We start from the raw sequence: 26,252 nt of genomic DNA on the forward strand, positions 1-26,252 counted from the left end.
TTTCCCTAGTAAAGAAGAGTTGATGGTTATCTTTCACTTTAGAGTAAACGTAATAGGAGTGAAAGGGTTTGTCAGTCTCAAGATTTTGATCTCTCTGCTGCTATTTATCCCTGAATCTTTTTGTTACTCCTTTCAATCAAAAATATTGAAGATAACGTAAAACATATCTTTGCTAGGACATAATAAAGATCTTAGATTTGTATTTTTATTTTATAATTCATGTGAAGCTATTTGTCTGGCTGCATGCGTAACTTGCGTACCCATGTAAGTTGTATCATGACTTGATCTTTTATGAAAGTTGACTACATTTATATTTGGTTTCAGTTTTGGAAAAGAAATTGATTAATTAAAAATATTCTATTATCTAAGCTTTCCTTTCTAAATACAGTTTATTGAACAATCCTATGTGGTCTCAGGACAGGAAGAATAGGTAAATAATGACAGGACAGGATGAGTTATAATGCTAAACGGCTTGTTCAAAGTTACTCAGTGAGGTAAAAAAATAAAACCATATGTTTCTCATTTCAGTATCCTCTCCTTAAGTAAAAAAGTAAATCACAGTAAATGTTTAAAAGAAAACATTTTGTTTTAATTAAATACACTAACATTACCTCCTTCTTCAGAATATAACTAAATCAAGTCAATATTTATGTAAAAGAGAAAATAAATTCTTACAAGTTCAGGCACCTTCGTTTCTCTATTTTTATTCTTATGATATCCTCAAAATAAAAAGCTAACTGAAAGTAGAAGTATTTATTTTATATAAGTCATACAACTTTGTATCCTGGTAGACTTTTGGGGAAAAGAAGTAGGTTGTATATATATATATATATATGTGTATGAATATTGATATATATGTATATTGATATATAAGATATGTCCTCTTGCAGTTAATTTAAGCATAAAAACTCACACTTACTTCAAAATAAATTTTAGCAGGTTGAGGAATAGAATTCTATCGTACACATTGAAAATATTTTAAATTTCATCACCAAGGAAAATGTTTGTAAACTGTATAATTGATATAATCAGGTTTACACTACATAAGTAGGTAGCAGATATGGGTGTTGGTATAGAATACTAGACAGTGATAATCCAAGCCAGCCAAATAGCAATACTTTTTCATTCTTTTCTTATTATCATTAGTGTATTTCCTAGTCAATTAAATGAAGTTATTCAGCCAAGGGTCAGTTATTTTCACTAATTGGTTATTCTTGATGCATTTAAAAAAATGTTTAGGTATTGAAATTGATTTGATGAAGAGAATTACATTGCTGTGAAATATCTTGGTAATCCATTTATGATTTGAAACAATTGACTGAAAGAAATTTACTTGCCCTTTTTCTTCTGTAATCTCAAATGTAGCATGAGAAGTTATCTTTATTCATACGGTGATAGTGATAGACAATGGTTGTGCACTGGAATCTACACAAATCTCAGAGTTTCGTCAAATCAATCCTGATGATCTTTGTGAGTTTAGGAAAAGTTTGCATAGATTATTGTTTTTTTCTAAATCTGGTAATTGAACTATGCACAAACACATACAAATCTAAAGATAACCTATCCCTTTGATTAGTTTACTTCATTTTTCATTATTGTTTATCAACATTTTAAAACAAATTATTTTTCAGATCGTCTAATTAAGACTGTGGAGAGAATGGCATCCAAGTGTAATCTGTTCACTGAACTATCTTGTTTTGAATTATTTCCATTTAACTTAGTGTATGTTTGAGTGAATGTATATCCTTATGATTAAACTGGTAGAAATCAGAAAAAATGTATTGCATAATACTCCAGTATGAACTTGAGACTTGTTTGCTATATTTACATACTAATCTAAGCCCTTTTTACAAATTAAGTCATTTAATAATCATAACTCTATGAGGTAAGTGTTACTATTATCTCCATTCTATAGAGGAGGAGATTGATGAACAATGCCATTAAACAGCTTGTCACAGTCACAGGGCTAGTATATGCGAGTGCCAGTTTTCAAATACAAAAAGTCTACATCCAATGTTTATGCTCTTTCCCTTTGCTCTTTCTCATAACTGCAGAAACTCACTTTGCTGACTTCTTATCATTCAGAGCTCAGCTAAAATATCACTTACTCAGAAGGCCTTCCCATATCAACCAGTCTGAACTGGTCTTGCTGCATCATCCTTCCCACTTACATCAATGTTGATTCCATGATCTGGCTTTCTTGTTTTAATCCTTTATAGCATTCATTAATATTTAAATCCATCTATCCATCTATCTATCTATCTATCATCTAATAATCTACTCACTCCCCTACTCCAGATTGTAAACTCCTTGAGCAGAGAAAAATTCTCAGTCTTGTTCAGCATCCTATTCCCAGTACCTATACAATGACTGGCACATTATAGATAGTTACTAAATAATTGTTTCAGTATTTATATAATTGAATAAATAATTGTTATATTTGTAAAATTAATTGGATTTTTGTGAGGCCTGCATACCATGAAACACTTCAAAACCATGGGGATTCAAAGTTAGCCAAAACTAGGTTTGAGCTTCAGCTCTATCACTTTCCAGATGCATGACCTTTTACTAACTATTGAAGTTTTAAAAGATTAACTGTTTAAAATAGAAATAATAAGAATACCTACATTATACAGTTGACTTGAGGCTAAATTCAATGATATTTGTAAATTTACAGTATATGTTACATAACAATCACTCAAATGTTTGCTTTACGTATTATGCAGAGAGGGATCCACTTGGAAGGGAAGCAGGGTGAAACACAGAAGAGCATCTAAGAATGAGGCAAGATCAGACTGATCACAACAAAAGAAAGCTTTGTATCAAACTAAGTCAAAACCAGAATTGAAAGTTTACTCTATAACCACACTCTACTAATATTTGTTAGTTTCTAGAGGCCTAATAAATTACACCCCTTTATTCCTTTTTGGGGTTTAATCTACTAAAGGGATATGTGTTAGTGTCAGAAAGATGGTGATTACAAGTGGAGGATGTGACTGAGATATGATCCCAATCTTTTCCTTATACTTCAGCCCATTAGAAAACTTATCCCCCCACTCAATGCTGCAGGAGTGCCCTGGAACATTATCACGTGGATGAGGAAAGACTGCCTTTTCCAGCCCAGCGGAATTGAAAGAGAAGGAGAAAGGAGCAAGTCCTGCTCCTTTTCTTAAATCCACCCATCAGCTAGATCATGTCCATGTTTAGGAGAGGCTCTGAGGTGGGAGAGGGAGAGGACAGTCTTTCCATTCTAGTATTTCCAAGTGGTTCTCGAACAATTATTTATTATCTCCAATATTTGTGTTTTAGTTAAGTGAACTACACGTGGTTGGTTACAAAGTGTTTGGCCTTTTTCTCAACTAAGTTACTTATCTTCACAAAATGTTAAATGAATCTGATGAGTTATTTTTAAGAAGAGAGAAGTACCTGATCAAGATGAACCTCTAGTCGATATTTCAGGCAATCAGGCTGGTGGGTAAGCAATGCCGCTTACACAAAGTTGCCCGGGAAAAGCCTGTTTGCGCTTCAGCGCTTCATGTGTCACTCACCACGGAGACAAAAATGGCTGCTGGAGCAGAATCAACACTACCTGTTGAAAAAATTTCATCCTCAGCACAAGGAAATGGGATGACATAAAAATCTTCTCTGGGAGATAAGTATTTCCATCATTAATAGAAAACGTTCACTTTTATAGACATTTCGAGAAACCTTTTAGAATTTGAATGTGCTAGCAGACAAGTACATTCTGCTTAAAACCACCTTCAACATTTTTTTTGCCTCGTCATTACAGTAAATGTGAGTAGTGTGTGCAGTGTTGTCAGCGGCCACTGACATGGAACGTTGTAGTCCCTTGTCTCTGACTAATCAGCTATGAGATGTTAGCTCTTATTATTATTTTTGAAACTGCTCACATTAGTGTAGTAGACTTTGCACACTTTATGTGGTTCTATACCTTTGAAACCTCTCTCTGTACCAGCTGGGGCATCTTCACTGCCAATTTGTTACTGGTTCATTACCATCGCAGGTTGAGTTATCTGATAGAATGATCCATTTGTTTGAATAATGAACCTTTCAGAGAAAAGAGATTTTTCCATGTTTTAATTATTAATATTTATATTAAAACTATATTAAATTTTAACAGACGAAAATAAACATTATTAAAAATGTACACATTACTGATTTTGTAAACTTGCGTCATTATTTTAAAATCAAAATTTTATCAGGGGCTCCCAGTTCTTAAACCACCTTTTTCAGAGTATTCCAAAGACTTAGACAATTTACTGTTTATTTTTAGTACAATTAAATGGTATCAACATCAGACTGCAGCGGTATAAGTTGCATACAGGCAGTCTTTACCGTTAACTGAATCCCTTGCTTACTGGAATCATCTCCTCAGTTTGTGCAGATTGTTGGTAACTGAGCCATGCAAAACGAGGACACAGTTCCAATATGCCTTAGTTTTGGTTAACTTTAATAGTATAACTTTCCTCTTTAAGTCAGCAAGTTGGACACAATCAAATGTTTCCTGTTGTTAAGCAATGTGGAATACTTTTTCACAGATGAATTCTCAAACTGGGTAAAATATTAGATATGGACATCTAATATTTACCATTAATAATTTATATACTTTTCATTAACCTGGATTTTCTCAAAGCAAAAAATATAATCAGTACTGGCATAGTGTTTTCACTTCATGTCACAGTGGTCACCCTTGATTTTGAAGTGTTCTTGACTTTGGGGATCTTTAGTTCTGTCCACATATGTGTTTTTCTTCTCTAAAATTGTTAAATTTGTCTTGAAAGTGACTGTAGAACATTTATCATCTCTGACCCATTCATATTTTTTGAAAAGTATACCCTAATTTCAGAAGAATAAAAGAAAAACAGGAAAAATTGCAGTTTAATTTAAAAATAAGAATAATCATCTAAAGATAATTTTAAATACAATATTCTTATAACTTTAAATGCACAACAACTATTTTAATTTTTACGCATTGTGTTACACATACATAATCTTTATATAGTTACAATGGTATTACTTATATCGTTTTAAAATTTAATAGGTCCTATGCGTTTCCCATGTTTTTGCAATGTCTTCATACTTTAGATTTTGAAAATTTCACAACTTCCTGTCTGAAAAAAGTCACAGCTTGAAGGGAATGAGAGCGGGCAATCTGGGCCTGGGTCCGACATCTACACAGCTGACTGCTCCTCAGGCTGGGCGTTCTTGGCCAGGTGCAAGTTCTATATGGAATTACTAAGATCTTCCAGCGAAGGCCTGACTGGAAATCTTTGAGCAGGTTCAGCAGTCCCCCCTCCATCTCATAGACAGCGGTCACCTTGGTCAGGAAGGAGTGCTGCAGGGGGGTGCCTGCAGAGCCACCCCTACCTCCGGCCAGCACTGGGAGGCATTTCTCCTTGCCTACCCTCTTGAACTTGGTCCACTGCTTGAGGGATGGCAGATGAGGGAGTCCCAGGGCCAAGGAGCCACCGTGGCTGGTGGGCACAGCGACCCTGTGTAGTGTGCCTGGGGCCTGGGCTGGCTGGATCAGGCAGGGCTTGGGACTCCTTTTCTTCTTCTTGTCCTTCACTGGGTGCTGGCTGAACCTCAGGCCCTGGGAGGGAGGCAACCCTGGAGGTTTGGGGTCTGGAGAGATGCTTCTGTGTCACCACAATTTGTTATTAATCTTTATTTTTACCATTGCCATGAGAAAATCTTACCTCAGCTATCCTGCTGATCGAGGAGGTTTGAGCAGACTTGAGCCCACCTGATAGCAAGAAGCCCAGCCCAGCCAGACCTGTGTCATGAAGCGAAGTCACCCAACTAAGCTCCGTCTAGATTAGCCACCCTTCAGACAAGCTCTGTTTTGCACTAATACTGACTGATTCATTGTCAAAACAGGTATTTTTGGAAGTCCTTTTTTTCTTTTTATAAGAACTACCACTGATATTTACTTTTTAAACAGCAGTATCTATACCATACATATTTCTCCCTCAACGTCTCAAATGGTAGTGTCCTGTAATTACTACTCAGTACGCTTAACCAATAATAATGCACACCCAAAGTTACACATTGTTATAAACCATTATAATCCTAATACAATTACTCTACAAAAAAAAGAAAAATGAGTGATATTAGCAATACGAAACATAACAAACCCACGAGTTCAATAAATTAGAAAAGCAAATGAAGATAGACTTCATATAATTTATACAGTCCCACAGGCGTGTGAAAATTCTTACTACCAACCATTCTAAATGACATAGGTCTATCATAATCTTTTAATTATTTTATATAACGATTCAACAGCTAGTAAAGAGCTTGAGCTCATACTGGATATTCAATAAATGAATTGAACTGATTCTTTTGTCTGAAGCAAACATTTTTTGAATTATTTTGTTTCCAGAAAATGATAAAAACTATACAAATGTAAAACAATGCAATGGCACAGTTCTCAGATTTCAGAAGAGTCTAATCAAATGATACTTTGTTCTTCCATTTATAGCTCCTCTATCTATCCTTAATTGTGTCTTAGGACCTCTTTAATAGAAAAAAAAAAGAAATAGCCACAATAGTCACATGCTCTGCCCTTTCTAATCTCTCTTTCATATTACTACTTGTGGAATTGTCCTTCTATAAAACAAAAATCTGTGGTTGTCACTTCTTTGGTTAAAAATCCTTAGTGCCTCTGTAGGCAAAGATCTACAATATAAATTTTGTTTTGTTTAGCACAAAATGTGGAGGTATTCCCCCACCTTTTTTAAAAGTCAATCCTAATGTATACCTTTCTTTGTTCTACCCGTCTAACCTAAACTCCCACCATACAGAATACTTCATGCTTAGTTACATACTATTTTCTCTGTCTGTTCCTGGTTTATCCACCAGAGAAATTTCTACCCATTTTTCAAAATCAACACAAATATCTTCTCTGTGAGATTGACGCTCCTGTTCTTTATGCAGAAATATTTCCTCTCTTGTCCAGGCAACCATGGAAATTTGTCATATTTCTATTATATTGCTTACCATACTATGTTCCCATTTCTTTGGTAATCCAGCTAGAATTTGTATAATATTCAAGTATAACATTTTATTCTTTGTACATTTCTGGAGAATTATCAGAATTTAATATAAGATAATTACTTTGTAAATATTTTTGAAAGCTTAAATAAGTTAGGTAAATCACCAAAAGGCACTGTTTTTAACTTGATAATTATTTGAAGTTATTGTACAGTTGTCACTTATAAGGATGTTACTGACAAAGTCTCAGCTATTTGGTGTTATCATTTCATAGGCTACATAAACATTCAAAATAATCATCGACACAATTATTCAAAATAAATGTCTTATTCCCTATGGGATTTTTGATAAGTAGTTATTAAAAATAATTTATATTAGTAACTCATTACAGAAAATATGGTGAAAAATGAAAACCAGAAAGATTAAGAACTCTCTGCATTTCTTTTGTCTTTAGTTTTGGTTCAAGCATGGTGCCTAGAGCCTATGTATATACTTTTTATTAAATTCTGCATTTTTGTTTCATACAAAATATTTATATTTCCTTGTTATCAACTTTTAAAGTATTTTGATTACAAAAACAATAAAATTTATTACTGAAAAATGGAAAACTCAAAAATTTAAAATTTACTCATAATTGCTTTACTCAAGGTAGATGTAAACACTCAGCATTTACCATATGTTTACCTTTATCACTGTCTATTAATCTATATTTTGGTAAACATGAGACCTTACAATATATATTGTGTTGAGATCTGATTTTTCTACTAAATTATATAGTCATGAACATATTTCCATAGACTACATGTAATTCTACAGCCCTGCTACTGAAAGTGTGGACCATGGACAAACAGCAGGGGCATCACCTGGTTGCTTGTTAGAAATGCAGCGTCTCAGGCACCTCTTCATTCTACTGAGTCAAAAATCTTCATTTTAATAAGATCCTTGAGTGATAGCATGCAAATTAAAAACTGAGAAACCTTATACACAGCATCATTTTTAATTGCCATGTAGTATTCATTTCGGATATACCATAATTTATTTAACCACTCTCCTGATTGCTTTTCTTCATTACATGAGTCAAATAATATTTTCTTTGGTTACATAATTCTATTGAGTGACTATCACATAGTTTTCCTGCTCTTCTAATCTCCAATTTATAGAGAGTTACGTTCCTTTTTTTGATTACCATATGTAATTCTAAGGCAAACACTTTGTGTGTGTGTGTGTGTGTGTGTGTAGGAGTTTTAGAGAAACTGAAAGAAACTTGTGTAACTAGAGCCCAGGTCGGGCAGAATGAGACTACAGTGGTGATAAAGGAGTAGGACAGAAATAAGGCCGTGTCCAGATTTGAATCGTTATTCTCACAGCGTTAGGGAGTTGTTGAGTGGTTTTAAGCAGAGTGTCATAATCTGATTTGCATTTTAAAAAGATCAATCTGGCTGCAATGTAGTGAAGTAGATTTTAAAAGAGAGATGTTGACAGCTGGGGTAGAGTGATGACAATGGAAATGGAGATGAGGGACAGATAGTTAGGAATTCAAATCAAGATTTGGTGATGGATGGACTTTGGGGGTGAGATGAAGTGTGCTGGGTGGTTTGTGGATTTCTGGCTGGAGAGATGGGTGGATTGTGGTATGATCTAGTGAAAACTAGAGAAGGATTAACTTTAAATATGGAAAAAAATGCTTATGAATTAACTTTATGTTGTGATGAAGTTGAAGTGCCTTGAGACAGCCAAGGGAAGCTCCTCACTTATAGTCTTTCCACTGCAATTGGAGTGTTTAATGAATGTTATTATTTTTATAGTTTTTTTTTTTCCTTTTTCAGAGCTGCTTCTTCTGCCATCTGGCTTACTTGTAATTTGTAAGTACTCTCCATTAGTAAAACCTGGAGAAATGGTCCTAAGAATTCTCATGCCTTCCAAACTATTATTATTCTTGATTAAATCTCCATATGAATGTCCACGTGCTTTGGTATCCTGAAGATAAAACACCCTGATGACACTGATGTTCACTCGTATAAACAGTCTATTTAGTTGGGTCTCTGATATAATACCCATTCTTTCCTCTCATCCAGGATCTTGATATTTTCTTCTAGTCACTCACTGAAGCTCTGTTTCAGCCCAGATTATGCACTGGGATATACGGTGCTGCCAATTAATCAAACTATAATTATTGCTTCTGTTCAGAAACTCTGGGCTACTACACACTATCTATCAGGTCAGAAAGTGATGAGAACATAAAGATCTTTAGTATCCAGAGTTAAAGTGCACCAAATTCCCCTGGGTGTTGGGACTTTCGGTGCTGGTTTGGTTTCACAGCTAAAATAAACCATAGACATTTAATCCAAGCTCGGGAGGCCCCAAGTTTTTTCCATCGGCCTATCATGCAGGCCGCATGCTTCATGGTGAAGCTCCCTCAAACTATGACTTTTATATTTGAGAATAAAAGATTACCAAAGGGGACTCTATCTTTAAATTTATTAAAATTTTTGGTACATAAAGCGTGCTCAATATAATTGAATGATTGAAGTCATATAAAGTTGTGTAACTAAGTTACAGAATTTCACATACCTCCAGTTTAAACTAAGATTTTGAGGCACAGTATTGAATATGCAGAAAGAAGGTCATTATTTTAGCTCTTCTAAAACACTAAGGATTTAATTTAAATTGTGGCTCAATGTTATAAATATGGTGGATACAATTATTGGGGTTCCCCCTAGAGCATTTCTTAGATAAGCAATTTTGGGTATGAACAAACTCTTGTTATGTGAAAGTGAAGGAGCTGTCTTTTCCATGTTGTAGGTCGGAGGAATTCACATTCATCAAAGCCTTCTTTGAATGACTTTTGATAAGAATTAGCCAGAATAGTAAATAATAGGAAAGGGGTACAGATTTGACAGCCTAATTCTAACTTTGAAAACTCTAAACAAGAAGATAGATACTTACTCTTCCATGGCCAGTTACTGATGAATAATGCATTATCACTAAAAAGGGACCAACCTAAGGTACGATCATGAAATTCCCATTACCGAAAATCTCATTATGGCATAAGAAGTTTTTACCCAAACAAAATAATGAATTTTCTTTCTTGAGATTCACATGTAAGAAGTAACAGATTTCTAAAATGTGAATTAAAATTCTCGTCCTCAGAGGAATGTATTTGATACACTGCACTTCTCTGTAACATTCAAAAATCACTTTGATTGATGTGGAAGTTCCATATGCAATATGTACAACTTGAATTATGTATTATTGAATTGACTAAGAACTTTTGTCAAGATGCCCCAGTTTTTATTTTTTAAGTGAACTAAAGATAAAATTATGATGGCTTGGATTTTTAATTAAAGAATCTGGAATTTCAGTAATGTAAAGTCCAGTTTAATTGTAAAGTTTTGCCTACTGATTCATTCAGTTATTAGTGAGATAGCATTCAATTACTTATAATATTCCTTTGAAAGTAAGATTTTAAGCTACTTCTCAAACATATAAGAATCAACATTTTGTGTTATTTTTTTCTGCATTTGAATTGACCCTGAATAGTGTATGCTTTTCTGTCTTAACAGTTATCCATTTACCAAGACTTTGATAAGGAAAAAGTCAGAACATCCCTTTTTGTCATCTTGTTTTACTAGTAGCCAAATTGAGTATGTTCTTTGATATTTACAGGGATAATTATATTGTAGACAAAAAATTTTTTTACACCAATGCTCTTATTTTATGACAAAGGTCTCATATACATACACAGTTACGTAAACCTGAATAACTGCCTCTTTTGGGAGAAGGATGAATTACTTGAAATAAGTACTGAATTTGGAGTTAGGGTACCTGGAGTTCAGCCCTAATTCTACCACCATCTGGGGGTACTTTGTGGTCTTATGCAAATCACTTAATCTCTGATATTAGGTTCCCAATGTCAGTATAGAGATAGTGTTTAATTATCAGTTGTCTCTCAGCTGTGAAAATATATAAAACTGTGGGAGATTTTACACATTTCTTTGCATGTCCATTGACTGATACATTGTGCACAATTATTGCTTGTACATATGTTTGTAAACGTAGACTTCAATAAAGAGTAACTCGTACATGTCAAAAAGAAGAGCACAAAAAACCCAGTGGGAAAATGAACAAAGAGTATAAATAAGCAAGTCAAGGGAGAGAAAAATTGGATGGTTTACAAGTATGTTACAAAATGAAAGTTTACGCTCATTACAGAGAAATGTAAATGGAACGGTAATAAACAAAGATAAAGAAAAATAAACAGAAGCTGATCTTTTTCCAGGGGAATGGAGGGCAGAGACCATGACAGTCCAAATGCTATACACTGGCTCTTGCAAATATTAGATTTGGTAGCTCTTTGATCAGCCACATTGTTTATTATCATTCTGAATTAGAGAAAAATAGCCTTATTTTTGAATGTTTTGAAGTCAAATTTTCTTTTTCTTAAACTTTAAACACTCTTCTATTATGGCTACCACTAGGCCTACCATTATCATTGTGGTTTCTTTAAGCCACTGTGTCCTTGGCTATATTTCTGTTCTAGTCTTAAGCTTAGAAGTTCACCAAAGCATAGCAGACAGGCTAAAAGATAGAATGAGGAGCAGACTTTCTAGGTTCACACCCTCACTCATCACTTTGGCATATTACTTAATCTCTGTGTTTCAATTTCCTTATTTGTAAAATAAGAGAGATATCTCACCAAGTTGCAATTAGGATTAAATGAGTTAAACATGACAAGTACTAAAAAAGAGTTGATATGTAATGAAAAAGCTGCTATGTAATTAATAGTAAAGCGACTATTGCTGCTGAGAACATTGGTAAAACCTTTTTCTCAGAGGTTCAGGGAAAACTCTGTCCCAACTCAAATATTCACATTCCCAAACTTTACACAATTTCAGATTTAACTATTAATTTTTTTAGGACATATGTGAATATAATCAACCACTATTTTTTAAGAGCTGATTATTTGTCAAGTATTGTGGTATGTACTTTCAAATGCGTTGAATTAAACAAGGAGGCGAGTAGACTGAAGTGGCTCTAATGCCATGGTAGTCTACTTAAGTAACCTGAAAGCTAAGCCTGTAAATGCCTTAAGGTTTGAAATCGGAATTTAAGGACAAACAATCAAAAACAGCCAACTAGGCTTTAACCTGTAGCCAATCGATGATCCTTGCTTTTTTAAACTCTCAAAAATTTTAATGTGCCTCAGTTTATCTTTTAACACTTTATCTCAGTAATCTCCAAAATAACTCTGTTATACCATATTGGTGATGAAAATGTGAGGCATCAAAAAGGTAAATTATGTCATAGGATGTGGTAAATATCTCTATTACCACTAAGAAGAAGAATCAGAAGGAGGAGGACAAGAACAAGAACAAAAAGGAAAGGAGGAGGAAGAGGCGGAGGAGAAAGAGGAAACATGGGGAGAAAAAGGAGATGGAGGGGGAGTAGAAGGGGGAGAGAGTGGAGGATGTCAGCAAGAAAAAGACAGAGTGGAGAAGAGGAGGACCACGAGGAAGAGAAGAGCACAGAAACTGATACCTAAAGAGATGGATAAAATAGTAACAGAAACAGATGAATGTGAGTGCAGAAATAACCCATAACTACGTTGGCTGGTCTCTCCTTCATTCAGGAAAAGGGGGCTTTTTAATGCTGCCTAGTGATCCTATCATATTTCCCTTGGGATATAGTACCTTGCTTTCTCTGGGACTTTATTTCCTCCCCCTCCTCCCCTTGCTCTCTGTCTTCCAGCTACACTGGCCTCCTAGCTGTTCCTGAACGTGTGAAACACACCTTCATCCAAGGCTTTCATACCTGTTGCTCCCTCGGCGTGGACTCATCTCCCCAGCCATCTGCAAGATGTCCTGTTCTCTCGCTGCCTTCGGGACTCTCAAATGGCTCCTGCTGAGCAATATACTGAATTGTACACACACATTCTAGTTACATTTTATCCCCCTTAAGCCTCTTCATTTTCATGGCACTGATTGTTACCCAATATAATCATTTGCTATGTGACGTAAAAAATTTTTACCTGTTTTCCCACAGTGAGGGGCACGGTTTTGTCTTGTTCACTGCTTTATCTACAGCACCTAGAAGAATTCCTTATCCACAGTAGGTACTCAGCATCTTTTTTGTTATATGAAGGAATGCTCTTATTTCATGCCAAGCTTTGCTCCAAGTGCTTTACATATCTCATCTCATTTAGTTCTCACTAAAAGAGTTAAGTACTATTGTTATGAGTTAAGTGCTATTGTAACGCGTTTTATGTAAACAGAAGCTAATTTAGAGATGTTAAATTTCTTGCCCAAATCCCATAGCTAATAAGGGTTGGATAAAGTCAAGTCAACTCAGTCCACTGATAGTACACAGTGCAACACTTGGATCTAATATCTAAGTTGCAGAACTGGATTTAAATGATGAGTTTAATTCCACCGCCAGTCTGACTCAGTACTCCTCTCTAGATTCTGTGCTAGAGTGTTCTCACACATTTTCAGCTTTAATGATAACAGTAAGCTTAAAAATATCTATTATTCTGTCTGGTCTGCAATTAAGTCTCAGAAAAATTTTGACCTGAGAAATGCATTGAAATTAAAAGTGGCTTTAGAAAACATTTCTTCCTCAATTTGAAAAAAAAATGCACTGAAATCTTTCTTACATTCAGTATGTAAGGAGAGAATAACGCTAATCTGTGTTTTCCCTAAGGTTTTCTTAAAATTCAGTACATCTCTTAAAATGAAACTATTCCACAATAGATTGATTTAAGACAGGAGCTTTTTTAATATAGACTTTATTGGTCCATTTATTCTGTGACTGTTCAACAAAACTTTTACCTGCCTGTGATTTAGTTTGAATGTCGTTTATAATAATTACATATCCAGCTGGCTGCCATTTAAGGCTAGAAAATAGATTCATTTTTTCCCCTGAATTTTCTGTAACATATGCATTACCAGTAAATAAAATGATTAAAATATCTACACAAAGAAAATATCACTATATGATTTACTTAAATTGACAAAAAATAATGGAAATATTATTCTGGCTGCCACTCCACCCTTATTACAGGTCATTATAGTTAGCAAGCTTAGGCAATTAAGTTATCCTATACAATATTCCTAATACAATCCTGGGGACATTTAAAACCAGCCTGGGTGAAGTATTACAAAGTATATTGAAAGGAGTAATTTTGCTCAGGCAGGGAGATTTATTTAGATTCAATACATCTTTTCTTTTTCCCTGTCATTGCTCCTAATTTTTAAAGGACAATTGTACAAATAATAGTGTGCCTATTATTTTTTTTTTGAGGAAGATTAGCCCTGTGCTAACTACTGCCAGTTCTCCTCCTTTTTGCTGAGGAAGACTGGCTCTGAGCCAACATCCGTGCCCATCTTCCTCTATTTTATATGTGGGACACCTACCACAGCATGGTTTGCTGAGCGGTGCCATGCCCCACCCGGGATTCCAACCAGTGAAACCCAGGCTGCTGAGAAGTGGAAGGTGCACACTTAACTGCTGTGTCACCCGGCTGGCCCCTCTTTTCTTAATTTAAATGATTTTTAGTTATCGGGAACTGTATATTTGGGGAGTGAGAAAGAGGAGAATGTGGGATACATACCTGGGGAGCAGACTACTTGTTTCTAAAATAGATTTTTTAGCAATTCTTAATTCTTGACCTTGTACACTCTGCTCCCTGTCCTCTTCTCCAGTGCATTCAAACACAGCATAAGGAGAAGTGGACACCTTGAAACCCAGGAAGCAAGCTTCTCTAGCACTAAGGGAATTTAGGTAAAAGATGTAGAGGACGGACACAAACAGTAGTCACCCTTCAAAGTGGATACAGACAGTACTCGTTTTGCGTGGTCATCCAGAACCACAAAAATGACTGTACGTGTTGAAACCATGCAAAGCAATCTTAATAATCATGGGGAAAAACTATTACTTTTCTGTTATCCTTAAAAATTTTTGTTATGTTAAAAAGTCTCTTACAGACTGTTATAAATTTATAAAGAAGTGAAAAAAATAGTGAAACTAATATTTATTTAGTACATTGTAATTTTAAAAATTAGAAACATTAACAAAGTATTTGTTAAAAACTTACAGAGGGGGCCGGCTCTGTGGCCGAGAGGTTAAGTTCCAGTGGCCCAGGGTTTGGATCCTGGGCGAGGACATGGCACTGCTCGTCAGGCCACGTTGAGGTGGCGTCCCAATCCCACAACTAGAAGGACCTGCAACTAAGATATACAACTGTGTACAGGGGGGTTTGGGGAGATGAAGCAGAAGAAAAAAAAAAAAATATTGGCAACAGTTGTTAGCCCAGGTGCCAATCTTTAAAAAAAAAAAAACTTACAGAGTAGTTTGAACAGTTCTTGCCTTTTTCTTCTTGCTGAATAACTTACGATTTGGAATCAGTATCTCTTCTATGCCTTGACAAATTGTCGTACTCTTTTCAAAGTTTGAATTGGCTTCCAATGTTCTACCAATTGTGCTTTCAATATTGTGAAATATCCTCATGAATTCCTTTAATGTGAAGGGTTTTTTTTTGTCAGTGTCACTTCCTCTGGGACATCTTCATTCACTTTGTCATAACCACTTTCCTTATTTATGATGATAAGCCTGCCTTCACTAAATTCCTATGGCTTCGTGTGAAGCCTCTCAAATGTCAATAATGTCAATGTTCCCAAAATTAGCTCTAACTCCATTTACTTTTGATTTATATTTTACTTTTGGTAAATTTTTGTTTCTTTGATTCATTCTCATCCTTGTTCACCCATTCCCTCTTTTGATTATTCATTTTTGCATAATGTTAGGTATGTTTATTGCTAGGAGACAAGGAGGCAATGCAACTACAGGTTTAACCATCTGTGCATGAACTGAATAACAGACATGGAATGACCAGTCACCAGCAGACGCTGAAAGAAGTGTTGCGATTGGTCAATAATTACGATGCACATCTGTTACTGAGGTAGTTGATCTGTGGACCAACAATCTAGCAGCAAAGTTTGTACTTTATGCAATTGCCAAATACCACGGTAACTAAAATTTAAACCATGTGTTGAGAGGACTGTGTTATTTATATTTAGCTATACAGTGGTAACTGAAATTCATACGTAATGGACTGTTCAAATCAAGGCCTGACTGATATATTGCTGTTATGCTTAATATTACTGTTGGCATCTTCGTTCTTACTACTGTCTTTTATTGAACGTCTATTATGTGCCAGGCATTGCTTGGCTCTTGCCAAACATTATTCCTTTTAATCTTCACATGAAATCTATATGGTATTATAATGTTTATTTTGCTGATGAGAAAAACCAGGGTATAATTACTTGAGATTTTTCTAAGGCTCTTCAGTAAGCAGCACCAGCCAGAACTAGGCCAATCTAATTTCAAAGCTGATGGTAGCTGGATTTCACATTATTAACTCCTTTTTATTTAGTCAATAATAGTTTCCTATAAAATAAGCTTTCCTGAACCATTTATAATTTCAGCTGGGGCTTATGAGATAATTCTTCCTGGGATAAGAAGTTTCACTTATTTCCCATCTGTCTTGTGAAGAGGTATAGTAGTACTCTTCGTAACTGATACCGGTTATGAAGGTCCAAATGTAACTATGTTTTATTAAAGCTTGCTCTAGGACTGTTTATTCTGATCCTCAAAGCCAATGATACAAAGAAATTGCAGTGTATTTTATATCACAAAACATCTAATTTGGACCATAATAAGGCAGTGCTCAATGACCCTCTAGAATTTGAAGTCCACTGAAATTAAATTATTTCATTCTCTTCTGTGTACTGCCAGTGTAGTACATAGAATAGTACAGAATAGGGTGAACTCAGATGAGCTTTGGTTTAATCAAGGTGCTGAGTTACAATGGGCTCTCTAGCCTAAATAAAGCTTTCTCAGGCAGGAATTTCAATAATACACTCATTAATTAAGTTATTCTAGCCTAGAAAATAGAGCATCAAAAGTATAGAGCATTCCTATGTCCTTTCCTACCCTGTTTGTCTTTTTGTGTTGGTTCAACATTTATAAACTATACATTCCATTTTTTTTTTAGAATTCCAAAACGAACTTCATATTAGCTAAAGTAAGCATTGTTACAACTCGTGAGACTGATTAATTCAGATTATTAATTTTGGGGTACATTTTGTTTAAATTTCCACTTTCATTTGAAATGATAAGAAAATGCCAAGTGTAAGGTGATGTGAGACCAATCTGGAACGTTTCCTGATATCTAAGATTAAAAAAATCCATCTTCCCTAAGTGCTGTTTGCTTTTTCTAATAGTGAATTAATATTTGTGTGGTTTAATTTAACTCAGTCAGGCTGTGAAGCCTTTAGAGCATAGTGGGGACCTCACAAGACCCCTTGTCATCCAGCTAGTCCACTGAGTGTGATATGTTCTAGACAGTCCCAGAAAAAGCTGCTTCTGACTAAGTTTATGGAGATGATGGATGGATTTTGTTTCCCGGGTCATTGTTCTTGATGAGGTTATTTTGGGGATGAAGTCTATGAAATGAGATTCAATAAAAGAGAAAACCTGATGCTTTTAAAATACTCAAATAAAGTCTCTAAGCTTCTTAAAACCAATCTAATCAATGTCTATAAAGTGATTATATCACTGTGTGGTATACTCTCAGTTTTGTATTTATAGTGTTATGTTAAACTGTTTGTTAACACATATCTCCTGATATTTGCTATCACACTCAGAAGAACAAGTAGTCATCTTACACCAAGCTGATGTGTTCTTTGATAATATGTTCAATCATTTCAGGGCTTCTCATATATTATATGTACCTGTTTTTATTTTTATTATAAACCACCTTATTTTAAAACAATATCATCACAGGGAATAAAGTGCTTGGGTAATTTTGTATTTTGAGTCCATATGGAGTCTCTTAACCTGGGCGTATGTGCTTGGGGAGGTCTATGGCTGCACTTTGGGGCTCCTGGGATCTGCCTGTAATTGCATATAAAATTGCGTGTGCCTTTATGCATTTTTCTAGAGAGGGCTTTCACCTGGTTATCAAAAAGACTGAGAAAGACTGCTCTTGCTAGGCTTTAATTTTATTCTTTATTTTATTCTCTTACTCTTAGAGGGCGCTTCTCCATCATTGACCCAGTTGCTGGTCCTCTGTAATCAACTCTGGCCACCAAAGTCTACCACAGTATTGTCCCCTCAGGGTGCATTTGCAGGCTCTGTCTCAGAAAGGCCACTCAGTCTTGCCCGGATCTCAGTTCCCACCTCTGCCTCCTCCTTCAGCAGATCGTTGTGTGCACCATGGCTTGCCCCTCATCTACATCTAGACATCGGTTCTGCTTGGCTAGAAGGAAAAAAAAAAAAATAAATAGAAACTTTGCTATGTCAGCCTTAAGTTTTATATAATTTGGTTACATTTCCTGTCTTTTTAAAAAATAAACAAATATATTTTGTATTTATATTTCAAACTTTTGGTGCCTTTAAAAGAAGAAATCTTAAAAGGAAACAGAAAAAACTTTCAGTTTAGGAAAAAAAATCCCTATTTGTGGCATATTTTACAGAGGAAAACATCCTTCTAGGCATGAGAGCATATATACCCTTCTGTGACAGAGCAAAGTTATGAAGCCTATCCAGGCATCCAGCTGGAGGTGATGGGTTAACAGGCAGTCTTCTGGAGTAATATTCTCTTCCCTAAAACTGACTAACTGTGTACTAGATGCGTGTTGTTACCTCCTCAGCATCTGTTCCTCCTTTGTCTGATAACACACCTTCAATTTCCAACAAGAAACACTCCTTCCCTGCCCTCCACCTTCACGGTTTGAGTGAGGGTGATGCTACGCCTCATTCATAAGCCCATTAGTGTACCCATCTCTCTGGTCACAACGTGACCCAATTTAGAAAAAAGAGAGGCACATCCAGGACTTTTGTTTAACTACTGGAAGAGAAAAGTTCACTCTACCCAAACTTCTCTCCTCTCTGCCAACTGCTGATCTGGAACTGCTATGCAAATCTTGTACCCTGAGGGGAAAAAATCTAGCTGAGGATAACAGCAACACTTGGAGGAGAGCAAGACTGAATGGAGAGAAACTTAACAGAGTCCTGAGGGTCCTGATGCTGTTTTTTGAGCCTCTGTATCGAACTGCACCTGAAGCTGGTTATTTAGTTAAGTGTACCATATATTTCTTATTTTTCTTCGTAAGTCAATTTAACGTGAGTTTATCGTGTACCGTGGAAGGAGTCCTAGCTGATGTATGAGGCTAGATTTAGGTCAAACAATGAGTTTGGAGATATTTGCATGTCTGGAGCCTCCCTCTCCACTCCTCCATTGCTCTTTGGCGCTCTTGTCCTCATAGCGTACAGAGCCTTGCAAGCTGGTGACCTCATAGGCCTGCACTTCCTGGCAATGCTGAAGTATCCAGGCCTTACTTGAGCCTCTTGCCCATGAGCTAATTTTTCTGTTAATCAATGTCTTTATCTCACAGCCATACTTTCTGATTGGGTCATGTGACATATTAACATGTTACAGAGTCATAGTGGCCAATATCTTAGCATTGTCTCTTATTCAAAAATCATGTCCCTTTTAAAAGGAGGCTCAGTGTCTTAACCCAAAATATGTGAGCTTTTAGTCCTTGTGATAAATACATAAGGGGAAAACCTTATTGACACAGAAAGTCTGTTGTTGGTTTTTATCAGTCTACTTACACGACTGCAAATGTGACTGAAATATCTTTGAAGAATGTGTCCTCATTTTATTTCTTTTGTATACTTAATGCCTGATATTTCCCAGTAACTAATAAATACCATTTGAACAATAGACATATCTCTCCTTTTTAGATATTGGAGTGAATTATTGTTTTTCAGTGACATTTGAGAACCCACCTACTTAATCCAAGATGTAGAGAGCCGAAGTCTGAAATCTACAACTGTGGTACAATTCAGTCTCTGCTTTATCCTGTCCTCAGAGCTGGTATTGGCCTGTGGTGGAAACTAAGGCATGAACATGAGGAAAAGACCCTCTAGTCTGCTGAGAGCCGACCTGGGCAGTGCTCCAGGTGTCTCTGCATGAATACTGTTCCTGGGAGAATGGGAGCGAACACTAGTGGGTTGCTCTTTCTCTGTTATTGCCACATGAATAAAAATGACCCTTCCTTTTAATTATCAGCAAAGAGATCAAGGTATGAGTTACTGAGGGAGTTCTTGAGGGATGAAATTTCTGTTTAAAGGTCTCTTACTGAAACTGAAGCATCCTAGAGCTGAAAGAACTCCTAACTACTTTTCTTCCTGTGGTAGTAGCTGTATTTTTAGAGCATTGGGATATTTTCTTTAATCACTTTCCTTAAATATGTTGCATATTTGAAATCTCAGGCTGCAAACCTTCAAAAATGTTATCCCCGCTGAGTTCCTCTCTGTATAACTACCCAGTCTTTCTCATTTTCAAGATTCAAGTTGTTTTCCAGTGAGATTGGCTAAATTGAAGTGATTTCAGTTTGCTAAATTGCTGTTTTTGATTGGCTCCTTATTTCAGGATAACGTCTCATTCCTATGGAAACAATAGACTCTCAGAAGAGTCCTTGTTCAATCTCTCAGCCACCCCAACCGAAAGCTGCTGGGTTCCTCTGGAGAACCAATCAGTGGCATTTCACTCTTACAGCCTAGCGGCGAAATTAGTTGATCTATCCTGCCCTTTTCATTTTACCAGTTCTTGGAATATTTACAAGGATCAAATAAATTAATTTCTCTAGTTCAAACAAAAATTTTCAAAGCTACCTTGTTGAGAAATAATGGAAGGTATTTTAAAATGTCATTATCAAGTCCGTCAAAACGTACATGGTGTTGTGTCAGACATTAGTCAGAACAGATTTATAGCAATTGTGTACAACTTTATAAACTTAAAACCTGACAAGGAGATAGCCATCTATTTTTAACATCAGGCATTTGTCTTGGTTTTACTTCTACTATTGTGAGTTACGTGTGTTTTTGAAAATGCTGATCCTTCTTTGTGTTCAGGCTATTTTAAAATCTAAATGTTCCTTCCATTCAACTATGTAGGAAAAGAAAGAAATTCTATCTCGTTCCGTGCCGGCTTGTTGATTGTATTATAGTTTTAAAACTTAGTACAAAATATTATCATATGATTAAAAAATACCATAATATTTGTGCTAGAGTTTTATGTAATACTTATTACAGAATTTTAAAAAGTGAACTAGAAACATGCTACTTACAAATCCCCTTGGTAATTTTTCTTGAGGAAAGATAAATTATTATAATGGCTATCATTTTATGTGTGACAAAAGAATAATATACAAGAATATCTGTTTTTAAAGTTTTTCTACTTGCTAAAAAGGACTATCAAGCAATCAGTCATCTGGCTTCTTTAACCTGACTTTATGATCTTCATCATGAGGAAAAGCAAGAGAGTTAAAGAATAGAATTGTCATATTTTACAAATAGTACTTTTAATTTTTTTTATAGTATAAAGTTCATTTTAATAAGGTTCAAAAACTAGAAATGCAAAACATATCTTTTAGGAATACATACATACAGGTGAAACCAATTTTTTAAGCAAGGGAAAGATACGCTAAATTCAGATTAGCACTGACCTACCAGAATAGTGGATGGTGGCAGGAAATATACAGGTAGACACAAACATATTGGCAGTGTTCTAACTGAAAGAAGACAGTGGATTCAAGACTGTGTTTCAGGGGGCTGACCCTGTGGCCGAGTTGTTAAGTTTGCCTACTCCACTTCGGTGGCCCAGGTTTGCCAGTTCCGATCCTGGGTGCGAACTTACACACAGCTCATCAAGCCATGCTGTGGCAGCATCCCAGATAGAAGAACTGGAATGACTTACAACTAGGATATACAACTAGATACTGGGGCTTTGGGGAGAAAAAAAAGAGGATGATTGGCAACAGATAATAGCTCAGGGCCAATCTTCCTCACAAAAAAAAGTGCGTATCTTAAAAAAAAGATTGTGTTTTATTGCTGAACTTGATATATCAGCTCTATTATATATATTGTTTGTATTTATAAATATTGTAATATCTATTTTAATTAATAAAAGTAGGTTTAAGAGCAGAGTCTTTTAATTATTTATCATTGTATTTTTGGTTCCCTACTCTACTTTGTCCAATCCTGTTTTGGGCAAAACCAAAATTAAAGTCAAACATTCTGTTGAAATTACAATGCTATAATTTTTAATTGATTTGACTAATCAAGCAGATGTGACGTTGTGTTTTTCTTCATTAAGGTGTAACTGACAAAAATTGTATATGTTTGTTTAAGGTGTACAACTTGCGTTTTACATTCGTGCATATTGTGAAATAATCACCACCATCAAGCTAATTAACATATCTGTCATTACATCTGCAATGTAAACACTGGCTGTTTAGATGTCTGGGTTCAGTGTAGTTTCAGTTTCAGAAATGTCATGAACATTGCTTCTAATGGAACCTTTTATCATCTTTTTAAATGCACTCATGGAATTAGAACCAGAAGAGACTTTAAAGTTCTCTCTACTTCTTTTTCATTTTACAGATGGAGAAATCAAAGCACGTGATTCATGTCTTACTGTTAAAGGCTAAGTATCTTAACAACAGCAGGCCAGTCACTGGACTAGATTTCTTTTGTGATATTTAATTTTAAATACGTGGGTACACCCTTACTTCTAATAAATAAAGCAATCTTGTGTTTAGGATACTGTTAAAGAATTGAAAATGTCTACTTTGATGATAATTTAAAATCACAATGATTATTTTATCTAGAGAGCCCATACTGTATGCCTGGTATCGTCTTGAGTTCCTTCCAAATACTCACTTACAACTACCCTAGGAAGCAGGTACTATTATTATACTTATTTTACAGATGACAAAACTGAGCAAAAGTAATAACTTGCTCAAGGTCATATGCATTCTGAGGTCGATCTAGGAGTCCAACACAGGTAGTCTGACGTGAGAGTTCACTCTCTTAGCCACTGTGATAAAGGACTGAATTCATAAGTTAATTAAGATCTTCTGTGTAATCTTAAGTCATTAAAATGATCAATGTTTGGCCTCATCCCTGGAGATTTTTCTTCAATTGTTCTGTGGTTGAGCCTGGGCATCAGGATTTTAAAAAATTCTCTTGGCGAGTTTAATAGTTTAATATACGGCCAAGCTTATGGCCCCCGGGAGGGAGAACTCCTCTTATTTTAGTACTGATCTCATCTTAATGTATTTGCTTTCTAATTTCTCTGTTTTGCATTCCCTAGTTCAGAGTGCCATCTGAAAGTGTATGTGAGTGGTTATGGAGACCATGGAGGAAGACGTCGTACATCCTAACGGGAGAAAATATTTCAAGTTTCATTTATGCAGTCACATTCTATTCATAGCATATGTTAAAAGACAAACATAAATACATAACAATGTTTGTTAAAATACAAGTCACCATTATCCTGCCAGGCAAGTAAGTTGATTGAAACGAAATAATAGATTCCAACTTGGGCCTGAAATTTTGTGTTTTCTGAAATGTTTTTGAATTAAAGTCATTGAAGTCTACCCTAGCTGAGTCTACACAACTGAATATCTTGCATACTCCAGTTGACCTATTTTAATTTTAATTCTTGTAGACATTATAGAATCAAGAATCCCAAATAAATTGATATTTCTTTGCCTTTCTACTGGTTGCTATTTGGAACTCTAAAATTAGTATTTGGAAATTATTTTAGTCTGAACTTACTATTTTTATTGCAATTTGATAAATATCTTATAGCATAATCAAGTATACCTAATGCTGATGTAAGAAAAATGCATGTTTAAAGTTAAACTCAGTAAAAGAAAACAAGAAAATTTTAAATGTTGGAAAAATTTCACGCAACTATTAGTAAAATTTGCCTCTTTTTCTTACTTCTTGAAGATAGTCCTGTCAATTGTTTTATAGTTCATTAATTCTGATTCTGAAATAAATTTATATACTCACCTATTACTGATCGAAATAGAAAATAGGTATTTTGCATCTTGTAAAGAAGTTTTTTTTCCAGAGAAAATAATAATACCCAGTGTTAAGATAGGTGAGCCCATGAATAGTTTTATGCCTGCAGTGCTGCAATAATGTGGAACCCAAACCTCTTGCCAAGCTTTGCTTCTGCTGTTGTAAGGTAGAGACAAGTGAAATCGTTTTCTTCTTTTAACATTTTCAAACTACAAACGTTTCTAAAACAAAATCACTTTTCTTCCTTATAGCCAACGTTCACTTCATTTTAATTAGCCAGCCCCCCGCCAAAAATGAAACTACCTAAAGATGTTTCCAACCCCGTAAAAAGAAACAGGTTTTTCTAAGAAACTTATCTTAGCCATCATGAAAAAATTCCCAAAGATTTTTCTACGGGTGCAAAAAAACCACATTTTGATTTTGGGGGTATGGGGGGCGGTTGATAATTCTCATTAATTCATAAATTGGTTCAGGAAGTGTGGCTGTCTTTAAATTTTAGTATTCATATACTTTTAGTATTTCATAGGTACCTGAAACTTTTATGCATCATCTACAGAGGAATTTTTTCTGTATCTAAAAATCTCACAGAGACCAAGAATATTTTACTATGCTGCTTAAGAAGAAAAAAATACAGGCCCTCTTTACTCTGTTATATTTGGAATACACTCTATACTGAAGGAAACTGGTTAATATTAATACATCCAAATGAAAGCTACATTTGGTTTTCATTTTATCTTAATGCCTTTATCTTATTGGTGTAATCTGTGTTCCTCTAGGTTTACTAATGTTCCAAATATTTCCAATTTAATGGTGACAATTTCATGGAAAAGAAAGTAGCCCATGGTGGTTTCATTTCCTATTTATGATATGGTCAAGTAGTTTTAAAGGCGTTTTAGCATATTTAGGAAATTTAGAAAATGATTGCCGTTCAAAGTTTTGAAACTTATATCTTGTTGACAATTTCCATGATGTTGGATGAAACTCAGTTGTTTCCTATATTCCTAACAATATATGCCAAATATAAAAAAAGTCATAAAAATATTGAGAGCCATCAGTACCATATTTAGTGAAATGTGAATGGAGTCTATCATTTTTATGGACCCTGATGGTAAATGAATGCCTTCATGTCAAAATGCAATCATGTAGTGAGACTAAAAATCTGTCTTACGGTTTTACAAGTGATTTTCTTTGGTTTATGTCTATATGGTCATATTTTCTTGATTGTGAGAAGGGTTCCAAACTGACAACTAATGAATTCAGTGAAAATACTGATGAAATTCTTTATTTGGAACTTTTAAACACACTATTTGATAAATTGACAGAGTTCTTTATTTTCCATCTGAAGTCATTCTATAGAAAGCATGACATTAATACTGACATGTAGGATGGACAATGAATTATTTTATTTATTTCCAGAGGAGTTTACTGAATATGGCACTCTTTCTTTGCCTGAAAAACAATTTTAGGCACTCATCAGGCAATATGTTTTGATACAATATGTTAAAAAGTCATTTCTTACAATATCAATATTTTCTTCACATAAGTTAAATCTTCTGATGAACCAATACTTATGACTCACCCTGAAAAGTTAATATTTACCATGAACTATAATGCCAACTTTATTAATTTAAATATTTATGTAAATTGTGAGCAAAGTGAATCAAGAAAATTGCACTTTCAAATGATTGACTTATATTAGTAGTGCCCTTGATAATATTTTAAAATTGTATTTAGAGTATTAGATCGGCAGTTCTAAAGAATGAAGCTTTTATTTATTATTAGAAAATAAATGAGATCTTCCAGGAAGTATGAAATCTTTATCAAAGTTCTCTCTGTGGGCATTGAGGTAAGATTAAAAGTCAGAGGAAACCAATAGCTTCAGCTTAGGGCAGCTCTGAAACATTTATTGCCAATCTCCAATTGTGCGATTTGGAAAACTGATCCCACCTGAATTTAAATGCCAGCAAGTAAATATGAGCTATCTAGTTTGCAATTTATTTTTCTTATTCTAGAGACAAAACTGTTACTTGTTAGAATAGATGGAATATTTATTCTAATCTTTCCAAAGGATGAAATTTCTGATTTTATAAATGTTTAAAGAAACATTTTTTACCTTTAATTTATATAAATTATTCTAATTTACGTTCATATTTAAATTTAATTTCTTGACATTTTCAATATTTTCTATTTTTTTTAACATAAGAGAAACCAATCAAAAAGTAAACATAATTCTTGTTCTTGAGAGTGATATCTTTTTTTCATGTGGGCAGAGTGGGATTTAAGGGTAGAGTGCT

Source organism: Equus asinus, chromosome 12, assembly GCF_041296235.1.
Source record: "Equus asinus isolate D_3611 breed Donkey chromosome 12, EquAss-T2T_v2, whole genome shotgun sequence".
Lineage (NCBI taxonomy): Eukaryota > Metazoa > Chordata > Mammalia > Perissodactyla > Equidae > Equus > Equus asinus.